The sequence below is a fragment of the Vulpes vulpes genome, unplaced genomic scaffold (genome assembly GCF_048418805.1).
Source record: "Vulpes vulpes isolate BD-2025 unplaced genomic scaffold, VulVul3 u000000686, whole genome shotgun sequence".
NCBI classification, from domain to species: Eukaryota; Metazoa; Chordata; class Mammalia; order Carnivora; family Canidae; genus Vulpes; species Vulpes vulpes.
The window spans coordinates 120907-136591 of NW_027325822.1; the positions used below are offsets into that span (position 1 = coordinate 120907).

A 15685-nucleotide genomic window follows, 5' to 3' on the forward strand; every position below is an offset into this window, starting at 1 on the left:
ATGATCTTCACTTTCCCACTCCCAACCTGGTCCTCCTTTGGTTTTAGCAGATGGTATCACTATCTGTACACCAGTTGTACAGGCCAGCCCTGGGAGTCATCTTTGACGTCCTCTACAACATTAAGTTCTGCTGACTTTAGCTCCTATATATCTCTTATATCTCTCCACTTTTCTCCATCTCTACTACCACTACTCTAATACAAGTGACTAGCATGCCATATCTGAACTACTACAATACTGTCCTATTGATCTACTCACATCAGGCCTGCTCTTCCATCTCTTATTTATAATGTAGACAGAATTTTCTGCAAAACTGATATCATACTCTAATTTAAAATTCTTGATCACTCTTTTTTTTAAAGATTGTAATTATTTGTTCATGAGAGACACAGAGAGAGAGGCAGAGACATATGCAGAGGGAGAAGCAGACTCCTTGCAGGGAGCCGGATGTGGGACTCAATCCCAGGACCCCAGGATCATGCCCTGAGCAGATGTTCAACTGCTGTGCCACCCAGGCGTCCCTCTTGATAACTCTTTAACAAAAACATCAAAATCCATAATGTGACCTACAAGTGCTATATGGCCCAACCACACATACCTTCTTTCAATCTCTCAATACAACGAAAGTCTCTCCCCTTTACCGGGAGTTTTTAAAATGCTGTTATTTCTAGAATGCTGTGCCTAGAATAATCTCCATCTCTGCTCCCTTTTTTTCACCTAGTTAAAGCCTACTCTTTCTTCAAATCATAGGGCAAATGACTTACCTGGGGAGGTATTCCTTGGCCCCTCAAACTAGGTTTGGTCACTCTGTTATATAGCACTAGGTGCCTTTCCTTCATATCACATACCACAATGAATTAATACACATAAAACACTTAGAACACTGCTTGACATACAACAAGTATTCAATAAATCTCACTATTATTATAAACATATAATTGTGTCTTTTTCCCAACTATTATTTCATTTTAATAAAATTAGAGTCGTTCTAGATGTTAGAGATAGAGCAGTAAACAAAAAAGATTCAAATGTTATATTTGATTAATGTGCGTGTCCCCTCCTGGCTTTAAGATTCTGTGAAGGCAGAGACAAACACTGATTCCTTCAGAGCCTATTAGAGGGGTGCAGCTAAACGCAGGCTGAGGGGCGCTAAGAAATCCATGCTAACTTTTAAAACAGAAACCCCATCTTCACAGATGTCCATACTACTGTCCACAGCTCAAAAAAGCCAGGTTCGGTGAGAACCTCTCCTTTCCCTGTCATTATTCCCTTTGATGTGAGTGATCCTTGTGAAGGAATCTTCCTGTTTCATAGAAAAGAGTGTGATTATGTCCCTGAGCTGGGCGACCACCCCTCAGAAGTTAGGTAGAGCGGCCAGAAAGACAAAACCTCCCAGAGTCCTGCCCCCAACCCATCCCAAATCTCCTGACAAATCGCCACTCCCCATCCCTGCTGTTAAAAGAAAACAGCTGGAGAGAGTCAGCGCAGCCAAAACTCACCAGAGTCGGAGAGAAAGTGCAGAGACACCAGCGGAAGTGCTGCCCCTCCTTCCCACCGCCGCCATTTAGAAGAACTTTCCGTGTCCCTCTAGCATGCTGGGAGGTCTGGTTTTATCCGCGTTGCTTTGGTTACCTCAGATTCCTTAGACATCTAACGTAGAGGAAAGACAGGCAGAACTGAAGGGATCGGGAGGTGGAGCTGAAATTCAATGATAGGGATTACTGCAGGGGTTAAGTGCATAGTCTTTGGTGTCACACTGGCTCCAGCATCTTTCCTTGCCACTTGGGATATAATGTGGCTTTAGGCAAGTTACTTAACCTCTTCAAGCCCCTGCCTTTTCATTTGTAGAATGGAGGTAATAATCCCTCTACTGTTAGATTGCTGTGAAGATTAAATGTCATAATGTATGTAAAGCACATAGCACAATGCCTGGCACCAGTAACAAAAAAAAAAAAAAAATCCTCTTAATAAAATTTTGAAAATTTAAACAGCCAATTTTCTCTTTAAAAAAAAAAAAAAACGCCCTTCCTTGAGCTTATGAATCCTCCAAAAATTGTTCTCTCTCCCTCTCTTCACAACCAGATGTCTCAAAAGAAATGGCTCTGTTGCCATTATTCCACCTACCTCTTAGCTCTCAGCTTATATCTGACTTTCATTCCATCACTCCCTGAAATATCTCTCACTATTTAAAATAACCAATGACCTCTGGAATGCTAAAGGCAACAAAAAATTTCCAGTCTTCAATCCCTTGACCTTCCTCCCTCCTCTGATCCCACAGAACATGCTTTTCTCCCAGAAACACTCTTAACTTCAATGACACTAGATTTCTTGTATTCTTCTATTCTTTCTGGCTATTTATCTATCTCCTTTGTAAGGTCACCCTCCTCTATCTAGGCATTAAATATTTGAGTTTCTTCAGGCTTGATTCCAAGGCCACTTATTATCATTTTATGCTTTCCCTAAGGCAATGCCAATTATACCTTAATCTTTAATCACCATCTGTAAATTACCGAGGACATTTATTTCTCAGTCCACACTGTTATCAGAACTCCAGACTAAAATAACCAACTTTCTATAAAATATATCCCATCAAATATCTCAAAAGCATCTTAAACTCCACATGACAAAGGAGAAATTCATGCTCTTTCTCCTAAATTCCATTCAGCATTATCATCTCTTTCAGTGTTATCACAGTCTATCCATTAATACACATCAAAAATCTAGGCAACGTCCTTATTACCTTTCACATGCTATTCACTGTCAAGTCCTATAAGTTTTATTCCTAGATATTTATCAAAACTGTCTATGTCTTTCTATTCCACTGCCACCTTTTTTGTCCAAGATCTAACATCTCATACTTTTAAACTCTTACTATTTTTTATTTTAAACTCATACTATTTTTATTTTAAACTCATACTATTTAAACTCTTTCCTAACTGGCCACTATATACATTGATTCCCTCCAATCCATATCTTTTTTCCCAAATGATATTTGCAAAACAATTGTTGCAGCATGTCACATGCATGCCCCATTCACTCCACCTGGTTAAAACTCTCAGAAATTTTCCCTTGCTCATTAGAGAAATATCAGTCTTTAACATGGTCTGCATGGTCTGATCTCTCACTAAGCCAGGACTAAGGTGAGAAAAGATAAACACCTAGAATGCAGAAATGTCAGGGAATGCCCAAACTCAGAGTAGTCTAAGTACAGAGTCAGCACCAAGAAGTGCAAGAAGTGAGTACCTTTTTAAATTTTGCACAGCTCTTATCTCATCCTACTCTCAGCACTGCCACCCTTGCCTGACCAGCACACTCCTAATAATAACAGCTAACATTTAGTGAATGTCACTTGTAATCAGTTTTTATGATCCTATGTACTTTATAGGCTTTATGTCACTGAATTCTCACTTTAAAAAAAACCTATAAAGAAGTTTTCAATCATGCCCCAGTATAAAGATAAGGCACAAAGAGGTTCAGGAATTGGCCCCTGTTACACATTTGGTAAGTGATAGAGCTAAGGGCCGAATACAGGTAGTCTGATTACACAAACCACACTACTTAGCTTTATACTTCTTTGCCTCCCCATCTCACAATATTCACCTACTTGTAACTTGCACTCCTATCATATAAACCCCTTTCAGTTTCTTGAACCTATTGCAATTACTCTGATCACAGGGTCTTTCCAACATGCCATGCCTACGGTAAGGACTGACCGGCCATTAATTAATGTCCCATTCATTCTTCAGATTTGACTTTAGTGCTTCTCAATTGTCCCCTATCCTCAAGTCTAAATTAAATTCCTATTATCTTGAACTCACAAGAACGTGCTTCTTATCATCAAACCAGTTAAATCATTTTAGAATTCCATAACAATGGTCCCTGACTTATGATGGTCAACTTTGGATTTTTTGACTTTATGATGGTACAAAAGTGATACGTATTCATTAGAAATGAAACTTTGAATATTGAATTTTTATATTTTCCTGGGCTAGAGATATGTGGTAATATCCTCTCTCATGATGCTGGGCAATGGCAGTGAGACACAGGTTCCAGTAAGCCATACAATCATGAGAGTAAACAGCCTACACACTTAAAACTGTTTTGTATACATACAACCATTCTGTTATTAACTTTCAGTACAGTATTCAATAAATTATGTGAAATATTGAATACTTATGATAAAACAGGCTTTGTATTAGGTGATTTTCCCCACTGTAGGCTAATGTAAGTATTCTGAGCATGTTTAAGGTAAGCTATGCTAAGCTACAATGTTTGGTAGATTAGTGTATTAAATGGATTTTTCACATACAATATTTTCAAATTATGATGGGTTTATCGAGACATAACCCCATTGTAAATTAAGCAAGATAGATATTCATTAATGTGATGTTGAATGAACTTTTATCTTATCTGATTCACAGGAAGCAAAGGAGATATAAGACAATGTCTGTTTTTGATCATCGCAGCATTCCCTGTAACTAACACAATGCTTGACACAAGGTAACTGTTTTCACACTTATTTGTGGGAGTAATTAATTAATTGTAGAGATATTAGTAAGGTTGAGGAGGTTAGGAGAACAGTGCTCTAGGTAGAGAGAAGAGTATGTGCAAAATCCTGTGGCAAGAAAGAAATTAGCATGCTGGATAAAATAAAAGAATAGTTGATATTATATATGTCAACACCTTCCAGCCAAAGAGCACAGGAATACACAGTTTTAAAAAGGTGCGTTGATTACTCATTGCAGTGAAAAATGCATGATGTGGGAACGGTGCATGTATTTCAGGAAGATTATGCTAGAAAGAAACTATTATAGGACTTGAGTTTTCCTTGGGTGATTTAGTTGTTTATATCCAATGAGAGAACAACACAGTTTAGCCATGAGTGACAAGCCATGTTATCAGCAACACTAAGATTTCCTTGTAAGTATAAGATGCCAGGCACTACTTTTCTTTTCCATATGACTCAAGAGCAGAGATATTTGGGGAAAAGTAGCACAAGAGCCTGGAGAGAGAGGCAAGGCCAGGCCATGCAGAGCCTGTAAAATCGTATTTGCAGAGTTGACCTTTATCCTAATGCAAAAACAGAGTGATGTACTTAAGTCTGTGTGCCAAGGACTGTGGAAGGTCTGAGGCTTTATTCTACTTGCAAGCTCACAACTTAATTTGCCGCAGATTGACAAAACCTGACAAAAGATGGAAGACACCTAGATGAGAGACAAAGGACTTTATTATTCACAGCAAAAGCAATAGCCAGAGCATCATGCTTGTACTGGTTCTACATGTGCCCTAAATCCCCTGGGGGTAATACAAGTAGACTTACCTGAATGGCTATACATGCAGAGGGTTGTGATACAGGAGGAGAACCCTGAGCTTGGGAGATGTACTTCTTTTATAGTGAGCAGCAGCAATTCTGCTCTTTGGGGAAGTATTACCTCATTCCTCAATTTGCTCAAAAGACAATCCTGAGAAATTTCCTGAGTAAAGAGTGGTTAGGACTTTGAATTCTTGGCATACCCAGCACGAACTCAAGGGAACACTCAGGGTCCATACTGGATTTCGTCTCCCAACTCTGTTTTCTCAAAGGTCAACATGTGGAGAACTGGCTCATTATACAGAGCAAGCTAACACTGAATTACTACCTTTCACCATATTTGATCCATCCTTCAGCTTACAAACATGTCCTAATTTCTCCTATGTTGATCCCCACATTCTCCTGCAGCTACTTCCCCAGCTGGTCACCCTATAAATGGGAAGGAGAAAGCTAACACACCCTGGGATAATGCCAATGAAAAGAATAAATACAGGGATGGTGGTACTTAGGTAAGTGAAAAGAAAAGATAGCAAACCCCATGAGGAAAGAAGGACAGGTAGAAGCAAGGAGGATGGTGTTCTGGGTGGGTGACATAGGAGATACCTGAACCATGGACACTGATGCTCCATGGAAGCATGAAAACAGTGCCCCAAAAGGTGATTTTTTATGTAGGCAGTGTGGGCCTGGGGTAACGTAGCTAGTATCCAGAAGAGAGGCACAAACTCTTCCCACCAACTTACAGGCCTACCACTTAGAGAAAGCCTCACCTTGTATTTGCAATGAACTGAGTCACATTACTTTATCCAAAACTGTAGGAGGAATACTCCTGTTTAACCTGTTGTGGTTCATGTTTCTATCAGTTGTGATGTTTGCATGTGTTCATTAAGTATTTTAATAAAGCATTTAATGATTTCAAATTCCAATATAATATTAACTCATTGTTAGTTGATAATGTAATACAAATTATAATCTCAATAATTTAATAATGTTTAACTTGTAATGATTTATTACAGTGTGCTAGGTACTATGCTAAGCACTTTACATATAAAATCCCATTGAAACCTCAAAAAGAAACCTATGAGGTTTTTTTCCTTTATGCTCCATTCTCATGTAGAAGAAACTGAAGCCCCAGAGAAGTTAACTAACAGCACACAGGTAAGAAATGGTAACAGGGCCACCTTTAAGGACCTGAACCAGTGTAGTTGGTCCCCACAGGGCGCATGCTGATAATAGTTGTCTGGGCTTGTGGATTAATGTTGATTCTCCAAATTCTTAACCTTTTTTCTTTGAATTTATGTCTTGTAAGTGATGTCCCATGAGACAGTACAGCATGTGCTAGGAACCTGGAGCCTCAACTTTCCTATGATCCAGTTCTACCAGCTCCTGGCTTCACTGGGACGGGTTCTCTAGTGCTCATTCATCCGGTGCACTCACCCAGACTCCCTCTCTCCCTCCTGCCCAAGTGATTGCTACTGCATTCTGCCCTCTGGTGGGGCCTAGGTGTGCTTGTAGGAAGATTCAAGACTGCAGTGCCAGGCCTGGGGCATGGCCCCCAGATACCTCTGAGGAACTTCACAACATTAAACTACGATTACAAAATACAATAACAGGTCAAATGAGAGACTGTGGAAGAAAGGGGGGGAAAGCTTTTCCCTGATTTTTTAATGAGAAACCCCACATTTTCAGTTTGTACATTATACAGCTGGACATGCATGGTGAAGGTCACAAATGCAGACTGCATGGCCCCTAAGTCTGTGTCATTGCTTTTTATTTTCTGTTCTTGCTTTTAACAAAGGGAAATAATTGACTATGTGATACATGCATTCATGATATAAAATTTGAAGGTTTCAAAACAGTGAGTTAAAAGTATGCCTTTTACCCCAATTATGGAATTATCCAGTTCCCTTCCTCAATAACAAACACTCTTTTCAACCAGATCCTTAGATATCCATCTTTGCAGGGTTACATTACACATATATAAACATTTACATGTATTTTAACCACTCCCTTTTTATACAGATAGTTTAAAACCAGTGTTCAGGACGTGCATTTTTATTTTTAATGTATCTTGGAGATATTTCTGTGTGATCATAATGAGGACAAAAACTACATGCTGTATCAATTTAAACCCACACTAAAAACTCAGTCATATTTCCCTTTCCCAACACCCTCATGAAAACAGTGTGTTTCAAATGATTGTATATTTGGCAATATGATAGAAAATAGATGGTATCTTACTGTAATTCAAATACACATTTCATTTACCATGTGTGAGGCTGGGCATTTTGAAAATGCATAGAGGAATTTGTATTTTCTGTCCTGTGAACATATTTGTCACGCCAATAGCAGGGACTGACTAGCTGTTCTCCAAACTCATTTCCTTTTCCTCCTGGAGTTTCCCAGTCCTGCAGCAGGTAACTGTGGCTAGTCGATTGAGTCCTGGTCAAGGAAAAGTGGAACTAAGTGGTATACAACACTGACCAGCATGACTGCCAAAAGCTCCCTGTGAGATCTTTCTATTTTTCCTATTTTTCTGTCTTACCCTCCCTGCTGGCAAAAATGTTGCCACCAAGAAAATCCAGAAATAAACCCACAACTATATGGTCAATTAATCTTCGTCAGAGCAGAAAGAATATCCAATGGGAAAAAGGACAGTCTCTTCAACAAGTGGTGCTAGGAAAACCGGACCACTTTCTTACACCATGCACAAAAATAAACTCAAAATGGATGAAAGACCTGAATATGTGACCTGAAACCATCAAAATCCTAGAGAAGAACACAGGCAGTGTCCACGTTGACACTGGCCATAGCAAGTTCTTTCTAAATATATCTCCTGAAGCAAGGGAAAAAATAAACGATTGAAACTTCATCAAAATTAAAACCTTCTGCACAGTGAAGGAATCAACAAAACTAAAAGCAACCTTACAGAATACATGAAGATATTCGCAAATGATATCTGATAAAAGGTTAGTATCCAAAATATATAAAGAAGTTATAAAACAACACACAAAACCACAAATAATCCAATTTAAAATGGGCAGGGGCACCTGTGTGTCTCAATCAGTTGAGTGTCTGACTCTTGGTTTCTCTCAGATCATGATCTAATGGGTCCTAGAATTGAGCCCATGTAGAACTCCACACTCAGTGAATCTGCTTGAAGATTCTCTCCCTCTTCCCCTCCCTCTGCTCATGCATGTGTGTATGCTCTCTCTCTCTCAAATAAATAAAAAAAATTAATCTTTAAAAAATGGGCAGAAGATATGAATAGACATTTCTCCAAAGAAGACATACACATGGCCAACAGACAAATGAACAGAGGCTCACCATGATGTAGCATTTGGGAGACGCAAATCAAAACTACAATGAGATATCACCTCACACCTGTCAGAATGGGTAAAATCAACAACACAGGAAAAAACAGGTGTTGGCAGGGATATGAAGAAAGGGAAACCATCTTGTAGCGCTGTAGGGAATGCTAACTGATGCAGTCACCCTGGAAAACAGCAAGGAGAATCCTGAAAAAGTTAAAAATAGAACTACCCTACAATCCAGCAATCACACTACTGAGCATTTACCCAAAGAATAAAAAAACACTAATTCAAAGGGATGCATGCACCCCTATGTTTATAGCAACAATATTTACAATAGCCAAATTATAAAGGCAGTTCAAGTGTTCATGGATAGATGAATGAGTAAAGAAAATAGTATATATATATATACACACACACGAAAGTATAATATTAAGCAAAATAAGTCAATCAGAGAAAGACACATACCATATGATTTCACTTATATGTGGGACTTAGGAAACAAAATGAATAAAGGGGGGGAAAGAGAGGGAGAGAGAGAAAGAGACAAATCAAGAAACAGTCTCTTATTATTATTTTTATCCAGAGTGTGTGTGAGTGTGGAGGGAGGGACAGAAGGAGAGGGAGAGAATCTTAAGCAGACTCCATGCCCAGAGTGGAGCCTGATGCAGGGCTAAATCTCACAACCGTAAGATCCTGACCTGAGCCAAAAATCAAGAGTCAGACACTTAACCGACTGAGCCACCCAGGCACCCCAGTCTTTTAATTATAGAGAATAAACTGATGGTTACCATAAAGGAAGGGATGGGAGGACAGGTGAAATAGGTAATGGGGATTAAGAAGTGTACGTATCATGATGAGCACCAGGTGATGTACAGAATTCTTGAATCACTGTGTTGTACCCCTGAAACTAATAAAACACTGCATGTTAAAAAAATTTGAAACAATAAATATATATTCCCCCCCACACACACACACAAAAGACATTCTGTTTGAATTATATGTGCCATAGACCAGGCTTAGTCACATGGACATGCATGAGTTCATCAGGGATGTATAATACTCCCACTATGGAAAGTCACTTCAGGGTGTGGTGGTGAATATCTTGTAACAATAATACAAATGGCAATACTTGGTATAATCTATCTTTTTGAGTGTTGATCCCTCAACATTTGCAAATTATTCGACATAGATCTGCCTTGGGAATTCAGCATGCAGTTGATTTTGCTTTGTAATCCAATGAGAAAATATTGTTATGAATTCCTGAGTCGTGTTGAATTTCCCAACTATAACTATGAATTTGTCTATTACTCCTTTCAGCTCTGTCAGGTTTTTGTTTCACATATTTAGTAGTTTGCTTCTGACTACATACATGTTTAGGATAGCTATGACTTCTTGCTGGATAAATATTTATGCCATCATGTACCATGCCATGTGTGCCTAGTAATTTTATGGCTTTGAAGTATACATTCTTTAATACTGAAAAAGCTGCTCCTGTTTAAATAATTAGTGTTAGCATGATCTATTTTTCCATCAATTTACTTTTAATCTGTGTAGCTGTGTTTAAAATGCATTTCCTGCTCTTTTTCCTCCATCTTGGAGTTTTGTGGAGGCCTGCTGGGAACAAGACTCCTAAAGTGACGAATATGTCTGGAAGGCTTTTGGTCCAAGGCCATTATTGCCAGCTATAAACAGGGTCTCCGGAACCAGAGGGAGCACACAGCTCTACTTAAGATTGAAGGTGTTTATGTTCGAGATGAAACTGAATTCTATCTAGGCAAGCGATGTGCTTATGTGTACAAAGCAAAGAACAACACAGTAACTCCTATGACAAACCAAACAAAACCAGAGTAATCTGGGGAAAAGTAACTTGTGCTCATGGAAACAATGGCATGGTTCATGCCAAATTCTGAAGCAACCTTCCTGCAAAAGCCATTGGCCACAGAATCCCTGTGATGCTGTACCCCTCAAGGATTTAAACTTACTGAAAAGTAAATAAATAAAGGTGCAGATTTGTTCTCTTATAAAAAAAATGCATTTCTTATAGACTGAATATATTTGGGTCACTTTTCTTTCATCAGTGCTGCCCATCTCTATCTTTGATTGTGTACTAGATAATTTATATTTAAAGTAAATATTCGTACATAATGGCTTCAGTCTACCATTTCAGTTTTTGGATTTTTTTGCTCCCTCTTTTTCTCCTTGAGTTTCATTTTTTGCTCTCCTCAGGTTACTTGAGTATGTCTGAGAGTTCCATTTTGATTCCTTTAGAATGTTTATGAGTATATCACTTTGTATCTTAATTTAGCAGTTGCTCTAAGTATTATAATGTACATACATGTATAACCCCTATTAACAAGTATTATGTTTTATAGTTTTGTATATACTTAGAAACCTTACTTCCATTTAGTTCCATTCACCTTTCTAATTTTGAAATTTTAAATAATTCCTTTGCATGCACTAAGAAACAAAACAGATACAAAACAAAACAGATTTTTGCTTTAACCATCACACACAATTTAACAACCTCCAGAAAAAAGGATAGTGTACCTTATTTATGCCTCGTTTTATCAAACCCATTTTCTTTTTTCTTTTCTGAACCACCACTTTTTCTTTGGTTATTCATTCTTTTTTTTTTTTGGTGGGGGACGAGAGTGGGGAAGAGAGCTTCTTCAAGCCATTGTATAAGGGTACATCTACAAATGACAAATTATTGTGCATTTCCTTATTCTGAGTATGCCCTTATTTCTCTTGATTCATGCAGGATAGTATCTCTAGATGGAAATTCTAGAATCATCAGTTCCTTTCTTTAGAACTTGAAAAATATTGCTCAAAGGGCACAAATGTTCAGTTATAAGATGAACAAGTTCTGGGATTCTATACCTAATAATAGTGTACTGTATACTTGAAATTTATTAGGAGAGTAGATATTAATTTCCTCACAACACAAAAAAGATGATAATTATGTGAGGTGATGTATATGATAACTTATTTGATAGTGATAATCTTATCACTATGTATATGAATATTAATTCACCACTGCACACTACAATCTCTGAAAACAAAGAACTTGAAAAACTAGCATGTCACATCCTTCTGTCCACCACAATTTGAGAATAAAATCTAGTACCAAACAGAATTGGCTGTCTACTATAAATTTCTCTGTCATGTCTCTGTGCTTCATCTCTTGTTTATTTCTTTGACTTGAGTTTCTGTAATTCAAACGTGTTGTGGGTTGACAAGGATTACGCTGGGGTTTCCCTATTTGGAGGTAACTCACTTTTCTGAATCGGTAGTTATATGGTTGTAGGGTGAGGGATTTTTCCCTACTCAATTTTGGGAACTTTTAAAACACTGTTCTATGAGTATATCTTTTTTATCTTGACAGAAAAATACTTAAAGGTTTTAATTCTCTGAATAGCAAGAGTTAACATTTTATGATTACCCTTTGAGAAATAGACTATTTGGGAGCAATTTTGAAGTTTTCAAAATCCGTACAAAGCTTGTCAAATCCAACATCACTTTCACAGAATGCAAAATGACTTCCTTATAAAAGTGGAGCAGCCAGGATGGGCTCTCTCACTGGGGTGAGGTCTCTCACTGTACTCAGCTAAGTCTGTGTTGGACACAGAGTCCAGGGGCATCCCGCTCCCTCCATGAGCTCGTTGGTACAGTGACACTTTATTACATGTGTTCCCTGAAGAGCCACTTCTAATGTTCCAAATCCGTGCAGTCCCATAAGGATGGTATGAAACTGTCACTGAATGCCTTCCTCTCAGCCTGAACGAATTCATTGGACTGTATGTGAAATAAAGAACCATCCTCCTGCAAGATGAACTTCTGATTCCCTGTGGCAGTTCCCTGGCAGAGATGCATGATGAGAAGATCCGTTCCTGCGTCCACAGCTATGCAGACCTCTGGCTGGTGGGTGTCACAGTGTATTTCATTCTGGGACGTGTATTCAAAAACTGGTTCTGACCTATTCCATGATAGAGGTTAGAAAGACCTGGTGTCCCACGATTTGGTTTCCACTGGGAGGGTTAGAGTCAAAGCAGTAATCTTTCAGTCCTCTGTTCCCAGAGCATCCCAAAGAAGGCAGGCCTGTCATCAGGCACGTGCAATTCTGGGTACACGTTCTCCAAGAACACCTGAAATCCTTCCGCTGGAGCTTTGCATGGAGCTGCCTCCTCTCTGTCACATCCCCAAAGGGTTCCACGCGGGCGTGGGGGTTGTGATGGTCGTTAAGCTCTTTAAGTTCATCCATCCACACTTGAGTTGTTCGGCGGCTGCTGGCCACAGCCTGGTTGTGCTAGTAGGGTTGAGTATACTTTGTAAAACACTGACACTTTATGTCTAAAAACATCTGCCCAGACAGCCTCAAGATGACTGCAACTCCTGCAACATGGTAGCAATGTGCTTCTTGAAAGGAAATCTTACTTTTTAAAGCAGTTTCAGGCTTAGAGAATTACTATGAAGAGAATAAAGACGGTTCCCATATACCCGACAATCACATTCCCTATTACGATCATTTAATGTTGATGTGGCACAACTGTAACATTAATGAACTGATATTGATGTGTTATCATTAACCAAAGACTATACTTTATTCAGACTGTTTCAGCTTTTCTCGAATGGCCTTTTCACGTTCCAAGATCCCATCCAGGATACTAACTCCTATTTAGTACTCATACCTTCTTAGGCTTCCGCAGTTGTGACTGTTCTGTCATTTCTGTTGAGGTTCATGCCCCTGACAGTTTGAAATTAATAGAAATACTCCACAGGTCTTTAGCTTACTGTTAGCATGGTATGTCTTTCTTCATCCCTTTACTTAATAAAGCCTCTCGGAATCACTCTCTTAAAAATAGGTGCTTGCAGACAATATACACTGGTGAATTTCTAAAATCCACTCTGACTTTGGATTGCTGTTTATACGCCATTCCTATTTAAAGTGGATACTGATATACTTGCATCGATATCAACCATGTTTGTAGCTGTTTTCTATTCATTACAAGAGGCTCACTTTCCTGCCTTCTCTGGTTTTAATTGAGCATGTTTTGTATAAAGCCAGGTTTTTTTGCACCTCTTAGTGTATAGATTATAGGTGTTTAAAAACATTTTAGAGCTTCCCTTAGAGGTTACATATACATTTCAAACTAATGTAAGGGCAGCTTCAGATGACACTATTGACAAACTGAGCAGGTAACTTAACAATACTTCTGCCCTTTTTTTACATGACTGTCATTTTTTTCACTTACTCCTTGCAATACTCACCGGCTATGCTTAAGTCTCATTATTTAAACTATTTTTTTTTTTGCCATTTGTCAAGAATAAAATAAATTTTATTATTTAAATGAGTTACTTTTCAATCTATTAAGAACATGAAAAATTAACTTTATTTGCCTTTCTGTGTTTCTTCTCTGGTGCACTTCCTTTTTAATGTAAATTTTTTTTAAATCCAAATTTTTTACCTTTACCATTTTTCTTCTTCCTGAATAAAATCTTTTCCATTTTTTTTTTGCAGTATAAATGGTGACAATTTCCTCTATTTTTCTTTGTCTGAGAGAAAAAGTTTTTCTTTGCTCTACCGTTTTTACAGAATATATTTTACTATATATATAATGATCCTAGGATGGTGAATTATTTTTCTTTTGGCACATTAAACTGTCCCCTTATACTCTCTTCTTGTTTGCATGGTCACTCACAGGACTTCATTGTAATTTTCTTGTTCCTCTAGGGGTAATGAAGTTTCCTAGTTGTTGTTCCTGTTGTTCTTGAGAGAGAGAGAGAGAGAGAGAGAGAGAGAGAGAGAGAGACAGAGAGAGAGAGAGAGAGAGAGAGAGAGAGAGTGTGTGTGTGTGTGTGTGTGTGTCTTGGTCTTCTTTTCTTCAAGATTCCTTCTTTGCCTTTTCTTTAATTCAGATTTATAGTCCATGAGGTAGCCTTTCTGGTTTTAATAACTTGCTGTCCTGTGAGCTTTCTGGGGATCTGATTCAGTGCCTATCAGTAATTTGGAAATTGCACAGTCATCATTTTTCAATTTTTTTTCTGTTCTCTTTTTCTCTTGCTTCCACTTCTGGTACTCAAATTATGTATATGTCATATATTTTGAAATTGTTCCACAGATATTGGATGTTCTTCTACTCTACACTTTTTCATCTTTTTTTCTATTTGCGTTTCGCTTTGGGAGGTCCTTGTTGGCCATTCTTCAAGGTCACGGATTCTTTATTTGGGCAGGTCACAACTACTGAGGATCCCGTCAAAGACATTTTTCACTTTTTCACAGCTATTGCAGTAGTATGAATTCTGGCATTCCCTATTTGTTCACTTTTACAGTTTCCATCTATCTACCTCCATTACCTATCTATTATTGCATGTTGTCTACTTTTCCCATTAGAAATCCTAACATATTTATCTTAGTTGTTTATCTTCCCTGTCTGATCATTCCAGCTGCTATGTCATATCTGAATTGGATCTATATTGCTTCGACTGTTTGTTCTTTCTGGAACTCAGATGATTCAAATGTTGGCCCTTCAGCTTTAGTCCCATAGCTCCCAAACTCTCTGTTCATGTTTGTTTGCTTGTTGTACCGTTTTCCTGAATACTATGTTCTGTTGATCTGTCCTCAAGTTCACTGATTTCATCTTCTGTCATATCTACACTCTACAATGGATCCCAGCCAGCAAGTTTTTTATTTTCCTTATTCTATTTTTTAAATATTTAATTCCCATTTGGTACGTTTTATAACATTTCTGTGACTTGGCAAAGGTTTGCTATCTTTTTTTTTTTTTAATTTCACAGTAATCCATAATTACTCCTTCAAGAAATTTTATATTAGCTACTTTAAAATCGTTGCAAACTAGTCCCCACATCTGATTCATCTCTATGGTTGTCGGGGATTGCCTTTTCTCATTTAAGTTTTGACTTCGCTGGTTCTACACAGGGAGAATGATTTTTTTTATCTTGACCTGCACATATTGGATATGCCACAAAAAAAACTCTTGATCCTTTCATAGTAAGTTGCCCTGTTTTAAGGTTTGGCCTGTCTGTTCTGGCCTACTTTGGTGGG

At 38.2% G+C, this 15685-nt stretch overlaps 1 pseudogene; it reads left to right on the plus strand.

Moving 5' to 3' along the window:
- Nucleotides 1–3440: 3440 nt before the first annotated feature.
- Nucleotides 3441–10598, plus strand: LOC112912316 (large ribosomal subunit protein eL33 pseudogene; annotated as a pseudogene).
- Nucleotides 10599–15685: the final 5087 nt, after the last annotated feature.